Source organism: Pinus tabuliformis, chromosome 8 (assembly GCF_031772625.1).
Source record: "Pinus tabuliformis cultivar Carrire ecotype Pingquan chromosome 8, CPIR1, whole genome shotgun sequence".
Taxonomy (NCBI): domain Eukaryota; kingdom Viridiplantae; phylum Streptophyta; class Pinopsida; order Pinales; family Pinaceae; genus Pinus; species Pinus tabuliformis.
In genome coordinates this window covers 1,960,882,632-1,960,901,961 of record NC_142294.1, presented here as the reverse complement: position 1 = coordinate 1,960,901,961, position 19,330 = coordinate 1,960,882,632, and positions in this window count along the sequence as shown.

Here is a 19,330-nt window from a genome sequence, read left to right as displayed (position 1 = left end):
ATCCCTGTACTACTGGCCCTTTCGACAACAGCCAACGGAGCGCGGACTGAGGTCTCACCCGAAGCAGTATGGGGGGATGCTGGAACCAAGTTTCCGCACCCTTAAGATGTCTGAGGGGTTGATTTAGTCCAACTGTGAATACCTTCGCACAGGTCACTTCGCGCACTTTCCTGACCTGCGAGGCCTTCGTGCCCTGTTATACTCGACTTCGCACAGCCCTAACCAGGGGCTGAGGAGCTTCGCGCTGCTAAAGCAGCGATCTGCGCTATTTCCCCAAGTCACACCGCAGATCTTACTTATCTTCTTATAACAGTTAGTTATCTTTGCGTAAACAAATACCTTATATTATATTCACTTATTCAACACATTCATATAAGTTCGCGCAGTAAATAAACAGTAAACTTGCAATTCATACCCAATATACTTCAATGCATAAAACAGGAAAAGATACACAGAAATATTGTAAAACTTCTCTTTATTAATGCTTCAATCGATTACAGACTCAACCTGCCCTGCGCACTCAGCTGCAGGGGTTTGCGCACTCAACTGCAGACTACTAGGCCTTTGCGCACTCAGCTGCAGAGCCTTCTCCTACTCTACGACCCAAAGACATGACTCTACACTTAGACTCAATGCTTCATCATTAGATCTTCTTCTTTCTGATTCATTAGATGTCTTTACACTTAGAGCCTCGCTCTATTTATACAATCCCATGGTCCGCGGACCATGGGTAGAACTCTCAAGCCGACACTACATTTACAAAAGTAAGGACAAACAACCCTCTAACTCATTTACCATATTTGCGCTCCGTGCCCAGAAATCGCGGAGTCTTTACATCGGACTTAGTCAAAACTTGGGCTTTAAGCCCCAAAACTTGCCTTGGGGGGGATCCCACACCCAACAGGCCCCCAACACAAACATCGTGACTCACCCTCGAGTCACTCTGTCGATGCGGAGATCTTCGTGCAGAGACCTCCCAACTCTGCTCAGACTGTTGCAAGGTCAGCAGCACACTGAGCGGTTGCCTGTTGTATCTCTTGTACGCGTTGTTCCGAGACCGCGGTGTCGGAACTGCTCCCCTGTATCTGTTCCTGCGTCCCCTACATCTGCGCAAGCTTGCCTTCAATTATTGCGGTGATTACGAAGGCCTCGTCGATCCAAGGCTGAACACGCGCCTTCAAAACCGCTTCTCTGTGTCGCGCTGCGTCTACTTGCTCCTTAAGCGCTTTGGCCTGTTGCATTTGCACGAGCCTCTGTGTGAGGGCCACTGTCTGCGCGGTCCCTTTGACATTGTCATACTGCTGCTGTAGCTCACGCGCCTCTGTTTCTAAGCATTGTATGTTCGGGTCCTCCTGCAGATTGGTGAGGACCTCGAACAATTCTTCCAACATTTTGGTGCAGTCCCTCACTGCACTACTGATCTCCTCCATCCCCGATGTAATGGCGTTGGCGCGTTGTTCCCTTACCTCTGGAGGAGTTGAAGGCTGCACCTTCAACCGTAGCTCTGCTATCTGAAGGTTCAGCTCCAGCTGAACCTTGGCCATTTCTTCTCGCGCCTCGTGCACCCCTACTGCTAACCTCTAGATGCGCGCCTCACACACCCCTACTGCTAACCTCTGGATGCGCGCCTCACACACCCCTACTGCTAACCTCTGGATGCGCGCCTCTGTTGGTGCTTCTGCTGGGATGGCCAGCTCAGGGACCATCTGGTAGGCTTCTTCAATTACCTGTACCATCTGCCTGTTCTGAGACACGACCTTGTCACGTTGCAAGCTCAACTGCTCCATGTTGATCCTCTGTTCACTCAACACCTGTAGCGCGTGGCTCTCCCTAGCCCACAGTTCTGTAGTAATCCCATCCTGTAGAACATAGAGCGTCTCCCGAGGGAGCGCAACCATGTTGATCCCTATTCCTTTCAATGTATTGACCGTAGGCCTGTCGGCCTCATTTGTTGTAACCAATGCCCCTTCTAGCAACATTATTATGTTGGTCGTACGAGCACACAGCATTTCCTCGGCTATGGTTGTTCCTACTGCGAGGCTGGTCGAGAGAGTACCAGCCTGAGGAGTGCGCACCTACAACTCCTGAATCTGTGCTTGGAGGGCCCCCAACACAATCTGATTCTCCTCTGCAAAGTTCTAGAGGGCCTCTATGGTGACGTCACGCACCGTCTCTCCTATATCGTGCAGATCCCCCTCGGTAAGGGTGATCGGGTTGATAGACATCTTAGACGCTTTTACCTTCTTGTGCGACCCCATCTGCTCTTGCGGGCGCTGGTGCTTCAATAGTGTCGACGTTGTCTGTGGGTCCACGCCGCCCTCCTCTACCTCTGTTTCCATCTCTTGCTCCTGCTCAGGCAAAGGCGACTTCCGACCCTCGCGCTCCGTCTCTACTGCCTTCTGTGCTTCTGTTGCAACCATCTGTTGTTCTGCTGCTATCTGCGCAGTGTCCCTCGCCTCTTGCACCTTTGTTGTGGCTGCTTCTTTTCTTCTCTTTTTCGCCAACTGTGCTACGTGTAGTTTTGCCTCCTCCTTTTTCTGCGCAGCAGACTTTTCCACCGCGAAGATGTCTAGAGCATGCCATTCTAGCGGCCACGTCTCAAGTAAGTCGAAAATCACATCATCTGTGGCTATATAGGGTAGTTCGTTCCACTTCTTTGCAGGGTCCTTGTGCGCCTTAAGGTAGATGTGATGAAAGTCTGCTTTAAACTCTGTGAAACTTTTTAGGTTGTTGTACAACCACGGCTTGCGGTTAATCCTCATCCTGATGTTCATCTCCATGAACACTCGGAATATTTTATTGTCGCGGATGCGGTGAGCGTCTTTAGTAGCCCACAGCGAAGCGTACTTTGCAGCTTCCGGGAGATCCCTTGCAATTGTGGGGAATTGGCTGTCCTCAAGCAACTCCCCAACCCCCAACACTATGGACAACAAAAGCCATGCATAGTGGAATGTTTTCCCTTGTTCCTGTGCCTCGCGGCAATTCTCCAGGAACTCCTTGCACAAGAATTCAGACCAGTTAAACTGGACCCCCTTTGCGCACTGTTCAGCAAGTGCAACCACTAGCGCGGGCACCTCATCCACGCAGCACTTCCGCATGACCTTACCTGCCAGTATCTAAGTCGCAACTCTGACTGCCTTGTTGTTGATACTGGAGATTGCGTAGCCCCTCTTTTTCTTCTCCAGCTTGTATTTCTTTTTCATGGCCTCCACGATGGCCAAATCACTGCTTTTACCCTTTGAAATGTCTGCTAGGTCTTCTCCTTTACACGGGAGTCGGGTAATTCGATGGATTAGGTGGTCCGTGATGGGGATGGGCTCCTCCAGCCACAAACACCCACCATGCACCAGGCAGAGCAGCTGCCTGATGACGAAGATAGTCACTAGGGCACGATGGTAATGCGGCACCCAAAGCAGGTTCAACAACCCTGCCTTTTCGACTCCGCATAACCACTTGCGCGGCTCCAACTCTATAACTCTCGCCGCGGTGTTTTGCTTCGGCTTCATGAGCTATGCGGTCGCCAAGTGAGGGAATTTCTCGTGGTCGGCGAGATCCCAATCTTCGAACTTCAAACTCGGCACCCATCCTAGGTGCGTTCCTTCAAAAATGATATCGTCCGGGAGGAGCGGAGTCTGCAGAGAGCTCTTGCTCTCATCGAGGTCCTTGGGCACTGTTGACCACTACGTGTCCGTGCCTGTCATCATTAGCCCGATCATGTTATGTTGTAAACCCAGTCTGCATGTGTAAATTGTAAATAATCTTAGCAGATCTGAGTCATGTATGTAAACTGCCTAGGCAAACCTAATTTTCTAGTGATAATCTATGTTCCGGAAGGTTTTTTGTCTCACCGATCCATGATCGACAGAGTTTTCCTTTAGCCTAACCCCAAAGCCAATCCTAGTGTGTTTCGAGTCTATGTAAAAGTAATTTGGAAATAATCCTAATTATTTGGTTAGGTTATTTCAAATTGCTTGATCTGCGAGATTATATTTGTGTCGCAACACTGGGTGGTCTATGAGGGTCTATGTCAAATGGGTTTTCCCCCTTGAGATGTAAAATTGTAAAGTCATGATGTAAAGTGTCTTGAGGGTTAGAAAATATTTGAATCCCCTCATAAGTCCTAAGTCCTAGGTCCTAGGTGATTTTTCAAAAGGCTAAGTTCGATGATCCAATAAAAATAATAAAAAAATAAAAGATATAAATAATAAAAAATTTAAAAATAAAAAAATAAAATAAAATTTAAAAATAAATAAAAAAATTTTGAAAAAACAAAATAAAATACTAAAATAATGAGTCAAAGTTTTGAGTAAATAAATGCAGAATTTATTTTTTTAATATATTAAAATGCATTTAAAAATTCGACGGATGAGATTAAAAGAGATTTTGATCCTCATCGACGATCAAGATTAGTTTGACATGGATCACTCGAACTAGCCGTTGGGAAATTTTCCTTTAAATAGGGTGTCAAGGGTCATTTGAGATCATTCGATCTTAGTGTCGTGTGCTAAAGAAAGCTCTCTTGTAGTCATTTTTTTTGCAATAAGGAAAGACTTTGGGATTGAAAATCTTGTTGGTGTTACTCTTCTAGAAATGTTGTAAGATGTTTTATTTTCAGCCATTGATGATAGCTTGATGAAGATTGATTTAGGCACAGGTATCTTGTCTGATCTCTGGGGTTTGAATGATAGTTTAATTTCTGAATATAATGGAAGGTACCTCCATTTGATCTGAATTTCATTGTTGTTTTCTCCCTCTATTTTAATGGTTGATTTAAGCTGTGCAGGATATCTTTAATTTTGAGTCCACCAGGCGTTAGGGGAAGTTCTAAGCTAAACCAACCAACTCCCGGATTGCGTTTTCTGAGAGAGCCCAGCCAGTTTTGAACCCGGGCTTATCATTTGAATTTTTTTTTATGAATGCATGAAGGGTTTTCTGAAGCATCTCACATTAAATTTAAATTCTAGAAATATTTTTGTGGCATATTGACAAATCTGGCTATTTAGAGCCTCTGAGCTGTAATTACTGTAATTATTTCGCTGGTTTTAGGTTTTTTTTTAGTTTTGTTTCTCGCATGTTTTATTTCTGGGTGTTCGGTTTTTGCAGGTTGCAGGTCGGAAGAAAACATTTTATCTAGAGCAAGATCTAGGCCCTGGAGGGTAAGATCTGACCTCAGGTTCAGTTCTCGCAGGAATATTTACTTCATATCTGGAAAATTTTGCAGGGTTTTCATCAGACAAACTGAAGCAGCTGATTTAAAATTTTAAGAGCCCTAGTATTTTTAAGAGGGTTTTCCAATCTGCTGTTTGGGGTTTCATTATTCGCAGGAAAAAAAAATTTCTTCAAAAAATTTTTATATGATGTCTGCATCCTGGGGTTTCATTTTTATTAAAATTCTGGGTGATCTGTGTAAAAACCCTTGATGCTTTGCTGCAGTCAAATCCACGCAGTCTTGCTCTGCCTCACTCTCAACCTGCATCGAGCCATCTTCAAGCTGCCTCATTCCCCTGCGTTTTTCCTATATCTCCCCACGTTGCTAGCATTGCAAACTCTCTCCACACCTAAGCAATCTCTCCCTTCAAACCCCGCAACCTCTATCTTCCACGCAGCTCATTTCCCTCACGTCCCTCTTTCCTCTGCGTATTCGTTCCAACTCCACGCTGCCACACTGCTCAGCAAATCCCTCGATCCATCAGCATGCAACACCCTCATTGCTCAACCAAAACCCTCAAACGTGTTTTCCTTGCTCCATACGCAGCCTCTACCCACCATTGCGCTGCCATTCTCCCTGCGTGTTTCCTCAACCTGCATATTTCCTCTCCCTTCGCTCATCCAATTTTCTCCTCACCGCTCATCCACGCTTTTGTTGTTCGATTCCACGCAAACCTGCAATCCAACTGCTCCAGACACCGCCGTCAACCTGCAGCAGCAAAACAATAAACACACTAAAAAAAATTCTATGCATGAGGATTTAGCTCTTGTATTTTTATTTCTTTTGTTTTATACATAGTTAAGTTAGCATAGTTAATTTTTATTATGATATATGCGTGGTTTAAGTTTTAGTTTAAATAGATTTCCATTTTTTTATGTATATATTTATTAGTTTTAACATATAATAAATAAATATAAATAAAAAACAAAAAGAAAAAAAAATCCGGTTTGTTTTGAATTCCTTTTTATTTAAAAAAAATCATAAAAAGTTTTCAGATTTTAGTTTAGATTATTATTTTGGTTTTAGGCTAGGTTAGATTTTTTTATTTGATTTAGACTTTGAGTTTTATTTAGTTAAGATTTGAATTTTATAAATTTTCATATGGATTAGGTGTTGGTTTTTTATTTTGATATCTTTTAACTTAGTTTTTAATTTTTTAGATTTTAGATTTAGTTTTGTTTTGATTCTAAAAAAAATCGTTTTTCATTTGATTTAGGTTTAGTTTTGAGTTTTATTTAGTAATAAGGATTTAGACTTTATAAATTTTCATTTAGATTTAAATTTCTAAAAAAAAAAAATCATAAAATTAAAAATAAATAAATAAATAAAATATTAAATAATAAAAAATAAATTTTGGGTTTTCTTTTCAGTTTGTATATATTCATGTGTTAAGCCCATTAAGTTAGGTCTTAGTTTAGATTAGTTTTAAATTTTGGTTCTGTTATATTTTAATTTTAAACTTAGAACTTTATAGCATAAAATTTCATAAAAAAAATAAATAAAATATATATATATATATCAAAAAAAAGTTGTTTTTTCTGAAAATATTTTTTGTGTCGCATTTAGTCTTAAGCATATTTTGTCACGTTTCCAAATGTTGGTGCATTTCGCTAAAGCTAATAGATTTTTGATATGGGATTAATATTTATCATTTTTATGTGATTAAACATGCTTAAATGTTCATTTGAAGATAGCTATATGAAAGTGATAATTGGTTAGCATTTAAAATTTGCGTGGTTATTTAAAGTATTTATCCTTTGAAATTTTAATCGCTGGATCATTATTAAGGCATTGTACGTCTGTTGGATATTTTGCATTTTGCTTGGGTTATTTGATGATAAATGATTGTTAATGGTGGAATTACAAAGTTCATATTTTTGTAGCATTTGATAAACAATTATTTAATCATTAACTCCATAAGGCACTGGTACATTAACTTCTAAAATCAATCAAGTGCTAGTTTGCCTTGCTGTGTCTCCCAACCCAACTGGTCCACAGTTGGTCATCCTTTATCCCATAGGGTCTACCCCCCTTAGCCGCGGGAGACGGCTTAAACGGAGAGATCGGGGATCAGGGTGACAGCGCCCGGTCTGAGCGTTGTTATGACAATCTGTGCAACAACATTTTTTGGCGCTGTTGCCGGGGACATTATATTCTCAGCGTTTCAACGACAATCATCCTTCTCATTTCTTATCTTTTCATCTGGCCCGTCAACACCAACATTTTTTGGCGTTGTTGCCAGGGATAGAGTTTTTCTGTCCCTGGCGTTTCAACGGCATTCATCTTCTCATTTCTCATCATTCTTTCATCTTTCTCATCTCACATTTGCGCTGGCAGATTCAACATTTTTTGGCATCATTTGGATCTTTTCATCACCTTATCTTTCGTCCTATTAGCAACTTCTCTTCAATTCGTTTCTTGTTTGGGTGGCGACTCCACTTTATTTCTTTTATTTTTCCCAGGCAAGAAGCCTCCCTCATATCTGCTTGTTGGTTGATTTTTGGATCCTAGAATTAGATTCATTGTTCAAGTGGCGACTCCACTTCTTTCATCTCTTGATTTTCTTGAGCAGAGATCTCTTTCTATCATCCATTTGGTCCCTTGTTATTCATCATGGATTATTTGTTTAAACCATGTCATTTTACCGACGATCTCCATGATGTTCCGAAAGTGGCCATTTCTAAATTACCTTTGTTCTCGGGTGGTGATTATGTCGCTGTTAAAAAGCATCTAAGCAGGTTTACTCGTATAATGATCATGTATTGTAGATCTCCTCAGTATAATCATGAAGATGTCACAATGCGTCTATTTGTCCTTTCTTTAGAGGATGATGCTTTGAATTGGTTTAATAATTGTCCTGGAGATTCTTTCACTTCTTTACAAGACATTGTCGATGCTTTTAAAGATAGATATGGTGATCTAGGATTCTAGATAGCTCGCCTTGTGCCCCTAAAATTGTGCAACAGAATGAAAGTAATCTTATAAAAGGTCCAACTGTCGATGAAAGATTTCAAGAAAATTCTTCATATCAGAATGTGCCATCCACCTGTACCATTGCAGATCAAATTCATGATAGTGGAAAAGCAGGGACAAATTGTGAAATCAATGAAAAGGAAAATCAGAAGCAAATTATAGAAGAACTAATGCAGCTGGTAAAAAATATGGAGATCAATCAAACTAATTACGCCAATGATGTGAGAACTTTATGCACCCACCTAGAAAAACGTAATAAGGAGATGGAGATCATGAAAATTAAACACTCTGATTACATAACCAACATGCAAAATCAACATGCTAAGGAAATTGAGGCCATGAAAACTAATCATGACATAGAAATTAGTTTTATGCAAAGCAAGTTATCAGGCTTAGAGGAAAATATGACGACCATGCAAGCAAATCATAAGAAAGAAATAAACTCTATGCAGCATTGCTTGATGACCATAAAGGAAAAGGATGATAAAGTAATAAAAGATATGGAAGCTAATCAGATATGTCTTCAGAATAAGTTATTGACCATGGAAGAAGACCATGCCAAGGAAATCAGTGCTATAAAAGTTGAACACTCTAGTCAGATAGATGCCATTAAAATACAGGTTCAGAAATTTCAACAATGGTCAGAGGATGAAAGAAACCAAGGAACGTCAATAGACCAGGAGCCTCCTTGTCTGTTGCAACAAGCTCCATCTTATAATGAGGTCCTTTGTTCCACTGAAAAATGGCTAATTGAAGGTGAATTGGATAAAAGGGAAATTAATAATAAGGTTGATGCTCACACAGTTAGTCCACCAGTCACAGAAGATCAAGTTATAACTCATGGCACCTGTGAGGTTGGTCCATCATCCTTGATAAGGCAGACGCAGAATGAAGAAAGACATGTCATGCATATCTTACATACTTCATCTGAGAGCTTTGAAGCAAAAAGTTCGACGTCATCAACGATACAGCTTGCTACGAAGAAAAAGCACAAGAAAAAAAAAATGAGAAAAAGAGTTGATACATCAGACAATCGCAAGCAGCTTGATTTTTGGATACGAAAAAGTCCTGCCATATGCAGAATTGGACATGGCACATCCGATAAGCAGCGGACAAATTTGCCTGAAAGCAAGCAAATGCTCAATATACACTATATTGAACACAACTGATGTCATGGGGCATCCTCTGTATTTCTAACCCTACTCCTTGTTCTTCCAGCATTTTCATTTTTGTTTTTGGATTAGTTTTACTTTTCATTTTACTAGATAGTTAATAAATGAAGAGCTTATATCTTTCCCATGCTTAATGTTATATGATGATTTTTGGATGGACGCTACTTATGTTTTGTTGTGTGTTGCATGGATGCAGATTCTGGATTCTCACATTCCTACAATGCAGCAGCGTGTCCCCAAGTAGAGCCAGAGGTTGACCACTACATGTCAACTACCCATAGCAGTACACCCCCTTTTTCGCAAAAGGGATAGCGCTTGATCGACGTGTCCGTGCCTGTCATCATCAACCCGATCATGTTATGTTATAAACCCAATCTGCATGTGTAAATTGTAAATAATCTTAGCAGATCTAAGTCATGTATGTAAACTACCTAGGCAAACCTAATTTTCTAGTGATAATCTACGTTCTTGAAGGTTTTTTGTCTCACCGATCCATGATTGATAGAGTTTTCCTTTAGCCTAACCCCAAAGTCGGAATGAATTTTGTCACTAGAATCTTAGGGGAATCCTAGTGTGCTTCGAGTCTATGTAAAAGTAATTTGGAAATAATCCTAATTATTTGGTTAGGTTATTTCAAATTGCTTGATCTGCTACATTATATTTGTGTCGCAAGACTGGGTGGTCTATGACGGTCTATGTCAAATGGGTTTTCCCCCTTGAGATGTAAAATTGTAAAGTCATGATGTAAAGTGTCTTGAGGGTTAGAGATTGTTTTAATCCCCTAATAAGTCCTAAGTCCTAGGTCCTAGGTGATTTTTCCAGAGGCTAAGTTCGAGGATCCAATAAAAATAATAATAAAATAATAATAATAATAAAATAAAATAAATAAAAGATATAGAATTTAAAAAATAAAAATAATAAAATTTAAAAAATTTAAAAATAACTAAAAATTTTAAAAATAAGTTAAAAATAAATAATAAAAAAAATGAAAAAATAAAATAAAATAATAAAATAATGAGTCAAAGTTTTGAGTAAATAAATGCAAAATTTTAATTTTTTAATATATTAAAATGCATTTAAAAATTCAATGAATGAGATTAAAAGAGATTTCGATCCTCATCGACGGTCGAGATTAGTTTGACATGGATCACTCAAACTAGCCGTTGGGAAATTTTCCTTTAAATAGGGTGTCAAGGGTCATTTGAGATCATTCCATCTTAGTGTCGTGTGCTAAAAAAAGCTCTCTTGTAGTCATTTTTTGTGCAATAAAGAAAGACTTTGGGGTTGAAAATCTTGTTGGTGTTACTCTTCTGGAAATGTTGTAAGATGTTTTATTTTTCTGCATAATTTTATTTTCAACCATTGATGATAGCTTGATAAAGATTGATTTAGGCACAAGTATCTTGTCTGATCTCTAGTGTTTGAATGATAGTTTAATTTCTGAATATAATGGCAGGTATCTCCATTTGATCTAAATTTCACTGTTGTTTTCTCCCTTTATGTTAATGGTTGATTTACATTGTGAAGGATATCTTTAATTTTGAGTCCACCCGGCGTTAGGGGAAGTTCTCGGCTGAACCAGCCAACTCCCGGATTGCGTTTTCTGAAAGAGCCTAGCGAGTTTTGATCCCAGGCTTGTCATTTGAATTTTTTTTTTTTATGAATGCATGAAGGGTTTTCTGAAGCATCTCACATTAAATTTAAATTCTGAAAATATTTTTGTGGCATATTGACAAATCTGGCTATTTAGAGCCTCTGAGCTGTAATTACTGTAATTATTTAGCTGGTTTTAGGTTTTTTTTTAGTTTTGTTTCTTGCTTGTTTTATTTCTGGGTGTTCGGTTTCTGCAGGTTGCAGGTCGGAAGAAAACATTTTATCTGAAGCAAGATTTAGGCTCTGGAGGGTAAGATCTGACCTCAGGTTCTGTTCTGCAGGAATATTTACTTCATATCTGGAAATTTTTGTAGGGTTTTCATCAGACAAACTGAAGCAGCTGATTTAAAATTTTAAAAGCCCTGGTATATTTTAAGAGGGTTTTCCAATCTGCTATTTGGGGTTTCTTCAAAAAAAAATTATAAGCTGTCTACATCCTGGGGTTTCATTTTTATTAAAATTCTGGGCGATATGTGTAAAAACCCTTGATGCTTTACTGCAGTCAAATCCACGCAGTCTTGCTCTGCCTCACTCTCAACCTGCGTCAAGCCATCTTCAAGCTGCCTCATTCCCCTGTGTTTTTCCTATATCTCCCCACGTTGCTAGCATTGCAAACTCTCTCCACGCCTAAGCAATCTCTCCCTTCAAACCCCACAGCCTCTATCTTCCACGCAGCTCATTTCCCTCACGTCCCTCTTTCCTCTGCGTATTCGTTCCAGCTCCACGTTGCCACACTACGCAGCAAATCCCTCGATCCATCAGCATGCAACACCCTCACTGCTCAACCAAAACCCTCAGACGCGTTTTCCTTGCTCCATACGCAGCCTCTGTCCACCATTGCGCTACCATTCTCCATGCGTTTTTCCTCAACCTGCGTATTTCCTCTCCCTTCGCTCATCCAATTTTCTCCTCGCCGCTCATCCATGCCTTTTGTTGTTCGATTCCACGCAAACCTGCAATCCAACTGCTCCAGACACCACCATCAACTTGCAGCAGCAAAACAATAAACGCACTAAAAAAACTTCTATGCGTGAGGATTTAGCTCTTGTATTTTTATTTCTTTTGTTTTATACATAGTTAAGTTAGCATAGTTAATTTTTATTATGATATATGCCTGGTTTAAGTTTTAGTTTAAATAGATTTCCATTTTTTTATGTATATATTTATAAGTTTTAACATATAATAAGAAAAAAAAAATCCGGTTTATTTTGAATTCCTTTTTATTTAAAAAAAATCATAAAAAGTTTTCAGATTTTAATTTAGATTATTATTTTGGTTTTAGGCTAGGTTAAATTTTTTATTTGATTTACAGCGTTTGCTCCATGGTCCAGCCTAGAAAGCGCCTGTCCCGTCAATTTCTTGCACGTTGTCCTATAAGCCCACAAAATTGTTGGTACGCGCAGGTGCCAATCACTTTGCTACGCATTATATACCCTGTTCAGTGCTTCGCACACTTTGTTAAAGGCTTCTTCGTGGGTAATCTTCTGCACACTTGTTCTTTCCACACTCGATCACCTCAACTGGAGGGACCGTTCGTGCAATTGTCTTGCCCACACATGCTTATTGACCGTGTTACCCAACGTGAAGTCTGTGTGCATCCGCGTAGTTTGTTTAGCATATGCCTGTACCCACCTGGACAGGGGCGCGTGCGGACCATCCCGTCCGTCATATTTCTCTGTTAGTCGCATCTGAGGCTTCCCAAAACGCATGTGCATCATTCTCCTGCATTCGCGCCAGTCTTCAAAGCTTCCTTGGTGCATACCCCACCACCTCGCGGGCATAGCGTGTAGTACCCATTTCAAAGCCTCGAAACGTTGTTGTTCCGGCACCTCTCTTTCAAATCTGTTCAGGAAAGCATCTACCTCGCTTAACCCATCATAAGTAGGCAGATCCCTCACTTCTATCGATACGCAGCGCAACGATCTTGTCATCATATTACAGTTCAGTGTGGTCACCTCGTGCAACCGGTTATGCCATCGCTCTATCTCCTCGTCAGAATCCGATGTACAAGAGCTTTCACGCTCCCATGAGATCTGTCCATCCACGGTGGGATTTACCCAATCTTGCTCTCGCGCGGTTATCTTGTAGATGCAGTCTAAGTCGTCATTGCTTTCATAGTCGCACACTGGCTCAGTGTAGCGCGATCCCTCAGTAGGGTCCAAAGGTACGACTACGCGCAGAGACTTTTTCTCAAAAATCATCTTGCGCTTCTTTAGATTTATCACCCCGTTCATGTCAGTGGCCCAATTGATTCCTAAGAGCGCGGGGTAGGGATTGTTGTCATCAACAATCTCTATCACTTCAAAGTCTGCTAGCGCGCTTGCCCCTTCAATATCCACGGTGATTCCCTGCAATCTCCCCATGGGTATTATCTTTTGCTAGTTCGCCATTCGCAGCTGGATAGGAGACCATTGCAACGTAGGCCTTCCCATGCGCTCCCATGTCTGCTTCGGCAGAACATTCGCGTCCAACCCTAGGTCCAGAATTACTTGGTCCATCTCATATTCTCCAATCTGCGCGGTCAACCTCATTTCTCTTCCCGTCCTTGTCGCATGCTTTCCAATCTTTCGGACTACGCGCAGTTCTCCTAGCGTGGTCCTAGCGCATCTATTAATGAGTTCCTTCAATCCCTTTATAGCCTTACTGTCGCGCAGTAGCATCATGCATGTTTTTAGGAACGTCATGAGCATCGACGGGTCCATTGTCGGCCCCAGTCTGTCTTTGCTTTCTGAAGTGGAGGCATCAGCGAAGCTCTTCCTAGCTTCCATGAAGGTTTCCTTATCGCGCTCCAAATCAAACTCTGGTTCTTTCGTCAAAACCTTGCGAACCCAAGAAATATCTTCAAGTTGTTTGCCTTTATCATCTACTGTCGTAATTCCACTTCGAAGCACAATGTTCACATTGGGGTCTTCCTCGCGTGGCTTAGACCTCATCATCTGCAAGTTCTGAGTCAGGGGAGGATGGAGCGCTCCCTTGTCGTGCAGCCTAGCTATCAGTGTGGGACAATCCTCCGTCTCATGATCAAACAAAGTACAATACAGACATGATGGGCGCGTTGGATTCATACAATCATAGGCATAATGTCCTAGCCCCCCGCAATTGTTATATATCAGTTGTCCGCAGCCTCTTCCAGGTCCTCCTCCACCTCGACCTCATCTGCGCCCCTGAAATCTGGTTCGTGCCACTCCTGCGTTCTGGTCAAGGGGCCATGTTTCGGCCTGAACTCTGTAGGTGGGAGTCCTATCCATCATCAGCTCATAGCTTCTACAAGTGCGCTCATCGTGTCCAACTGATCTACAAAAGTTACAAAACAACTGTTGTGAATTCTGTGTGTACTTCTGTAACAAATGGCAGTTGTCCGTAGCATGCTTTCCTCCTATTTGACAAATCGCGCACCACAAAGCAGGCGCCGCACTAGGTCCTACTTGTGCCTCCGGTCTTAACGGCATCGGTCCTCCTCCCGCAAGGTAATTCGCGAACACCGGGCAGTGGTCCTTGTCATGTCCCTGACCCTTGCATTTTACGCACCATACTTCTTCGCGCACTTCCGGGCAAGTTGTCCTGTCCTGTTTCAGACTCTGCATCTCAAGGCATAAGTTTTTCAACTGCGCGTGGATCTACTGAACTCCCAAGTTAGGATCCTGTATTGGGGTCTCATGCAGCCTCATCGCGATCTCCAAGGCCTCTGCCTGGGTTGTTAACCTCTATTGCGACAGCGCGTTCCTCAAATGCGGCATTAGCGATGCTACAAACCATTCGCGATGTTGTCCATCCGTCAAAGTCATATTAGCTTCGCGAATCGTGCACTTCAATCTCTGATCCAATTCCCAAGGGGTCTCGCCTGGTAGCATTGTGATCTCCTTGAACCCAATGATCGACTGCGCCTCTGACTTTGGCCTACTAAATTCTCTGTTCAGCGCAATTTGGATATCCGCGATCCCCGCATTCGGATTGTCATTTGAGTGTTTAATATACCAGGTCAGCGCGCAATCCTGCAAAGCACTGACCAATGTTTCTTTCTTTATGTTATCATCTGTAACTCCCTGCGCTTCCCATACAGCCCTTATCACGACCCAAAACTGGTCCGGATCTTCATTCCCTACTCCGTTGAACACAGCGAATTTTATCGCGCTTGCCATATTGACTTGCGGTGGTGACGGAGTTGGTACGGGTGAAGATGGGGGTGAAGGCGATGAAGCTGGTGGTGGTGTGGGTGGGGGTGGTATGCACGGAATCCTCTGCCTTATCAAATTGATCGCACTCCTCGGTGAGACCTTCGCGAGCTCTTCCTCGTCCCTTCACGGAGGTGAAATCAAGGGGTTATTCTCGGGTCCCTTACTTCCTTCGTTTCTGTAGGTTTTTCCACTTCGCGTAGCTCTGGACATCAAGGTAATTGCATAACCCTCTTTTCACACAATAACATTTTAATCCAAGTATTCAGAGACTTTATGTACTTACCTCGCGGTCCTTTGAGAAAGCGTCACTCTGCCTCGCTATAGCTGACTGAAGTATCTACCGCGAACTCAGTAATGAATCCTCCTATAATCCGATCGAGCCAGTGATCAACAATGTGCACGATCTTATCCTCCGATGCTTCCAATTTGCGCACCAACTCTGGGGTCCACACAATAGGATTGTCGAGTTTCCACCTTCCCTGGCTATCTGCTAGCTTCGCGATCCACTCGTACAGCGCAGTAGGGAAAGATGCAAAGAAAATTTCATGGATCTCCGTGTACAGGTAGCAGGCTAACCACTTTTCCTTTGATAGCCGTGAATTCCTGTTCTCCTGCGCCGCGAACCCGTCAATTCTCCTATCCAACCAACCTTCAATTTCTTTCTTAGATGGATTCCAATGATACGACATCAGACATCTCTATGCAGATTTCGGTCCCGGCAACGGAACCATTTGTTGGCTTGTTGGGGCCTGACCCAGGTTCGGAGTTATTTAGCCAAACAAATCCTTGTACTACTGGCCCTTTCGGCGACAGCCCACGGAGCGCGAACTAAGGTCTTACCCGAAGTAGTATGGGGGGATGCTCGAACCAAGTTTCCGCACCCTTGAGATGTCTGAGGGGTTGATTTAGTCCAACTATGAATACCTTCGCGCATGTTACTTCGCGCACTTTCCTAACCTGCGAGGCCTTCGCGCCCAATTATACTCGACTTCGCGCAGCCCTAACCAGGGGCTGAGGAGCTTCGCGCTACAAAGCAGCGATCTGCGCTATTTCCCCTAGTCACACCGCGGATCTTACTTATCTTCTTATAATACTTAGTTATCTTCACATAAACAGATACCTTGTATTATATTCACTTATTCAACACATTCATATAAGTTCGCGCAACAAATAAACAGTAAACTTGCAATTCATACCCAATATACTTAAATGCATAAAACAAGAAAAGATACACAGAAATATTGTAAAACTTCTATTTATTAATGCTTCAACCGGTTACAAACTCAACCTGCCCTGCGCACTCAGCTGCGAACAACTAAGCCTCTGCGCACTCAACTACAGAGCCTTCTCCTACTCTACGACCCAAAGACATGACTCTACACTTAGACTCAATGCTTCATCATTAGATCTTCTTCTTTCTGATTCATTAGATGTCTTTACACTTAGAGCCTCGCTCTATTTATACAATCCCATGGTCCGCGGACCATGGGAAGAACTCTCAAGCCGACACTACATTTACAAAAGGGCGGACAACCCTCTGACTCATTTACCATCTTCGCGCTCCGCGCCCACAAATCACGGAGTCTTTACATTGGACTTAGTCAAAACTTGGGCTTTAAGCCCCAAAACTTGCCTTGAGGGGATGCCATGCCCAACACCCTGCAAATTTTGAGACTTAGAACACATCCGATGCTACCAAAAATCAACACTCCCTCTTAGCAAGGAATGTGCTCTAGCAATGCACCATGTTGAAGCATCACCCTGTTTTGTAACATCTCCTTCTGCGCTGCTGATATCTGACATCCTGTCCACCAACTACTCTGCAAATTTTGCATCTGCACTGCTACTGACCCTACCACTGTCAACATTGCATCCGTATTGCAACTCCCTCTGAATTTCTACATTCGTGTTGTTGTTGCCACTGCATCTACACTGCAACCTTTTCCAATTGTTGTTGCTACTACATCAGCAATGGAAAAGCATCCCAAATTATTGAACTGGTGTTCAGTATGATGCATCTCGCTACTAGAGTCTAACTGCGGCTAGTCTCTGCACTGACCCTCTGAATCCTCTGCGTTTTTGTTGACCTATGCTCTGTGCCATCTGCACTGCTGTCAACTCTTCTCTACGTTGCTCAGTCTCTGGCACTCAATATCCACTGCAACTGTCACTCCTACACTCTGCACCCACTGACACCAGACCATCCTGCTATCACTGATCTAGGCTCCCATAGCAAGGAATTGATCCAAGAGGTGGGATCCAAGAGGATCCTGCCCATCTATAGCTCTTTCGAACTACAACTCTAAATCAACTCACCTCCCTCCTAAAGGTATCTCAGTTGTCATGGCAAACTCATCCTCCTCGATCTTCTCGACTGCAACTTTCGGATCATGCTTCTCATCTTTGTCCTTCTTTCTCAGAGGACACTGTGTTGCGTAGTGACCCACTTCACCACACCTGAAGCATATAATCTTTGAAACGTCCTTTTTCCGCTTCCGCTGCTCCTGCTACCCCTTAGATGCGAGGGTTGCATTCTCATCCTCCTCCTTGGGCTTCAACCCACTACTAATGCTTCCGTCAAGTTTACACTTTCACCAAGTCCCTCCTCAGCTCCTTTTGCTTAAGAGTTGCCCACATCTCATCCCAGTTTGGAAAAGTCGCCCTGCCCAGGATGCTCTGGACAAAGACTTGCCACTCCTCTAAGACTAAATTGAGGGCCAGTCTAACCATCTCGGATCCTTGAGGTGTCAACCCCACAGCTTCTAACTCGCCCCGGTTCTCCTAAAGCTTCGCAAGGAACGGATCAATGCATTCCCCTTTCTGCATCTGCATAGATCTGATCTTTTTCTCCACGTACATCTTCCGCTGCTCGGAAGATCCTTGATACAGCGTCGATAATGCATCCCACATCTCTTTGGCAGTATTTCTGCCAGCTATGTGATAGACTATATGATTCTTCACTCTGTCAAGGATCATTCTTTTTGTCTTCGTTATTTCTCCCTTGTACTTCTTGAGCTGATCTGGATCTGTGGGCTCAACAACTACGCTATCGACATAGACTTTGAGAAAATTCTCATCTAGAAGGCATGACATCCTTGCCTTCCAGATCACATAGTTGGATGCCCCATCCAACCCATCTTGATCTCTTAGTCCATTGGCAGCCATCTCTACCAATCGAAAAAGTCGAATGACCTCCTCTCTCATGTTGTTGCTCAGCAAATGAGAATTCGAATTCCCTGGCTAGGAATTCTCTGAGGAAGAAATTTCCTCAGTGTGTCTCCTTCTCTCCCACTGACGCTATTCTCCCAGCAACTGCTGCAAAATATTTGCGTCCCAACTGAAGATCTGCTCTGCAAGGAAAAATACGTTGTTGGTTCTGCCTCTGGAAGTTTTCAAACTGGAAATCGAATTTCTCTGTCGACTCTCTCAGAGAAATCGATTTCTCCTCAAACTTCGCCCTTCAGGCCTTCGAACTGCGTTGCCTCCTGGGGTTTCGAATTGCTGCCTCTGCAGGAATTTCGAACTCCCTCTTCCTTTCTACTTTTGAGCTCTTTTGCTCACGATCTGTGCTCTAATACCATGTGAAAAATCGATTACCCGATTCCCACTACGACAAACTGATTATATTTCACCTACTTGTTAAATTAATTGAACAAGTTATTTGCAGTTTTCTACGGCAAACACTGAAATATATACACTGCAGCCTATACCAAAATAAACTGCGAAAACTAAATACAGCATAGGAGAGAAATAATAAGCACACACATCTACACAGTTATTTTTTGACAAATGCCGCCAGAAAAACCCAATGCGGGAAAACTGGTGCAGCAGTTCTCAGGGTTTTATTATTATGCAGTACTAATTTCTGAATACAACTTTTGGATGCCTTCCCGATAATCGAGTCACAGAGAATATCACTGACAGAGAGATCTGTGAGATTACCTCACACTATCACTAGAAATCCTAGTTGATCCAGCCCCTGAATGACTGCCTCTACACTACCTCTACGCAATTTATGCATCAGCCAAGCTTTGAACCCTCTGGGGACAACGTCACTTCTCCAGCTGATCGATTTGCTGCCCAGGAACTTCGATTTCTACCTCCTGGTCTCACACCCCAGCGTCTAGCTTCTCCAATCAATTCCTTCA